Consider the following 3,686-nt stretch of genomic DNA (forward strand, 5'->3'; position numbering starts at 1 on the left):
GTTTCTCATTTTTACAACTGCCTTTTAATTATTTGTAATATTGGTCAGTTCCGTCTTACTCTGTAAATAGCGGTGCTGCGCATTTCCCGCGGGGCTGGGGGCTGAGCCGGGGCTAGCAAGGGATTGGCAGAGGCAGTGGAGAAAATTTGCTTGAGGTGTGGAGATGGCTGATCCAGCCCCAGCCCCCCCCAGCCTCTGCCCCTGTCTTCCCCACACACCAGTGCCCAGCCCAGGGCAAAGCCCAAGGTGCTTCGGGCAAAACCACGCTTTCCCCTGCCCTCTCCTCCTGCTGCTTCTCACCAGTCCATGCCAAGGTCGCATGAAGGGCACCTTCTGCCCTGATGACGGGCCCCCTGCCTGTCCCATCCTGCACCCCTGTACCATGCCTGCTTGTCGTGTGATGAATAAAGGCCCTGCAACCCCTCACCTGTGCCCCTGGTGCTGCCTTCCCGTGCTGCGGTGGGGTGACCGTGACGCCTGTCCTGGCTGGGGAGCCAGTGCTGCTGCGGAGGGGAGTGTGGAGTGGCTGGGTCCCTCTGTACCCACCACCCTGCAGCTGCCCAGCCTACACACAGTGTCCCATCCTCTCCTCACCCGCCTGTCTCTCCCCAACACCATCCCTGTGTGCTGACCCCGACTGTGCCACACCACCAGGGCTCCTTGTCGTTGCCCATGGGTCCTCCATGGCCTCACTGCCAGGGTGGTCACCTCACATCAGGCTCCTCTCAGCTCTGCATTGTTCTTGTGATGCTGGTGTTCCTCATGCCTCCTCTGTCCTGTCCCATCCTGCCCAGCAGCCCACCCCAGCCCGCACATGGACCCCATGTCCCCTTCTGCATCACTGCCCATGGCTTCTTGCCCTTGTGCCCCTCATCACCTGCAGGTCCCAGCTTCCTCCAGGCTCACTAAGTAGAACTGTCCCTCCCTGAGGTCCTCCATCACCCACCATGGCCCACCTCTCAGTCTTTTGCTCCTGCATCACCCTTCATGTCCCATCCCTTTCATCCCTGCTCTTTGATCCCCCATGTCCCATACTTCTTGCTTTCCATCCTCCATCACATTCCTTTCTTCCTTCATGTGTTCTTCCATTGCATGCTGTGTCCCATCCCTCTTTATTCTGCATTCATCACCCACCTAACCCAACCCATCCCTCCTTCATGTGCTCCTTCATCACCCAGCCATCCCATTCCTCTTTCCCATGCTCTTATCGCCTGCCATATCCCATACTTTTTCCTGTGTACCTCCATCATTCATGTCCCACCTCTCCTTCCGCTGCTTCTTCATTGTCCACCAATGCTATCCATCCTCCCTGTGCTCTTGTCACCCACTGTGTCCCATCCCTTCTTGCCATCCTCTTCCACCACCAGGTCCCATCCTTCCTTTCTGTGCTCTGCCATCAGCCACCATGTCCTGTTCCTCCTTCCTGTGCTCCTGCATCTTCCACCGTGTCCTATCCCTTCTTGTGCTCCACTATCACCCACCACCTCCCATCCCTCCCTGTTCTCTTCCACATCCTTCACATCCCATCCCTCCTGCACTCCTCCCAGAGTGTGTTGTCATCCACTGTATCCCATCCCTACCTGCCATGCCATGCTCCTCCATTACCTACTGCATCCCCTGCTGCCCGCTTGTACTCCTGCGTCCTACATCACATACTTTCTCTCCTTATCCCCATCCCTTCTTCCTGTGCTTTTCCATCACCCACCACCTTCGATCTCTCGTTTCTGTGCTTCTCCATTGCCCTTCATGATCCCACCTTCCCATCTTCCTGTTGCACTTGCATCCCATCCCTCTCACCCGTTCCTCCTTCATCCCCCACATCCCATTCCTTGTTATCCTCATCTGCCTCCCACCATATCATCATGTCTTCTCTTCCTTCTCTGCCTCCACCCTGTCCCATCCTCCTTTGCCTCCAGGTTTTTTTCCTTTCATATTCCTCCTTATGTCAACATCTCACCATCCCTTCTCATCCTTCATCAGTTCCCACCATCACCCTGTCCTCCTCTACATCTTACCATCTTATCCCTGCTTATCCTCCATTAGCTCTCACCATCACCCTGGCCTGTTTCAGCCTCCTTGATTTCTCATCTTCTCCCCATCTTTCTTCATCCTCTTCTATCTCCTCCTACCTCCTCATCCCCCTCATCCTCCCCCACTTCTCCATATGAAAGTCCACCCACACCTCCTACCATTGCCCCATCCCCCCAGCTGCCAACTTCACCCAGTCCTGCCTCCTCCTCCTCCACCCCCAACATTTCTAATCCCTGCCTTGTGCTTCACCATTTCCCACCATCTCCTCACCCATCTTCCTCCATTGCCTTGCAATCTTTGTTTTCCTCTACCCCCTAAATATCTCTTCATCCCTCCTGTCATCCTCATCCATCTCCCACTGTATCCTCATCCCTCTTCCTCATCTCCATCTCTCCCTCCCTCCTTGCCCTCCACCACCTGCCATCTCATCTCTCCTTGTTTCTCTCTTCCATTTTGCCCTTCTTCCTACTTCTCCACCTCTCACTGTCCCCCATCCTTCCTCATGCCCCAACACTGCCCACTGTTTGCCTGTTCTTCTTCATCCTCCACCTTCCCACTATCTGCCCAGTCCTCTTCATCCTCTTCCAACCTCTCTTTTCCTCTTCACTGTCCTCCACTTTCTACCATCTCCCATACCTTCTCCCTCATCTTCCGTCTCATAAATCGTATTCTTCCACCTCAGTCCCTCTATCCTTCCTGTGAGTCTCCCGTTCTTCCCAATCCTTTTTCATGCTCTTTCACATCTTTCCCCGTCTCTCCTTATACTTGACCTCTGGCTATCTCACCATCCTTTGTCATTTGCCTCCCACAGTCTCCCTGTTTCTCCTTATACTCCTCTACCTCTCCATATCTCCCCATCCCTCCTTGTCCTCCAAGTGTCCTGCCTACCTCACAGATTTTCCCTGCACCCCTTCCTGACCTCCAGCCACCCTACCTTACCTTCAACCATCCTGCCCTACCTCACACCTCCCTCTCTCACTGTCCTTTCATTCTCCTTCACCTCCCAACTCCATCGTGACCTCCCATCTTCTCCCAGCCTGACCTCTCCCATTTATTCTCTCCTCCATCTTCCCTTCACTCTTTTACCTCCAGCACACCTGACTCCTGCTGTTATTTTCTCCTCTTCCTCCTTTCCCTGCCTTGTATCCCACCCCTTACCAACCCAGGAAAGCTACCACCAGTGCAGCCATCCCTGATCCAAGCAGGAAGGGCCCTTACTGTTGGGGATGGGATGCGGGGCTGGGTTAGATGAAGTACTGGCCTCATACCCCATCCCCACTAGTAAAGGCACTTCCATAATAGTGGCAATGGCCACAGCGTGTAGGCAGGGATCTTCATGCTGCACATGAGGAAATGCTTCTCCCTAGGGCTGGTGCAGCTGGAACTGGTCACTGAGAACGTGGGAGGATCCTCTGCCCTTGGAAGGTTTCATAGATAGTCACAAATGTCCTGATTTAGCATTAGCAATAACTCTTTTGGAGCTTGACCAAAGCCCCCTGGCATCCCTTCAAGTGCACACATCTTTTGGAGACTTCTCCGAACAGCGGATGATTTCCAAGAGGGACAAGAAAGGCCGGACATGGCTTTGAATGCAGTGCTTGGGATGCTGCAGGACACGAGGAACTATCCCTGCCACTTGCAGCTGCTCCAGGTGC

Source organism: Falco peregrinus, chromosome 9 (assembly GCF_023634155.1).
Source record: "Falco peregrinus isolate bFalPer1 chromosome 9, bFalPer1.pri, whole genome shotgun sequence".
Taxonomy (NCBI): Eukaryota; Metazoa; Chordata; class Aves; order Falconiformes; family Falconidae; genus Falco; species Falco peregrinus.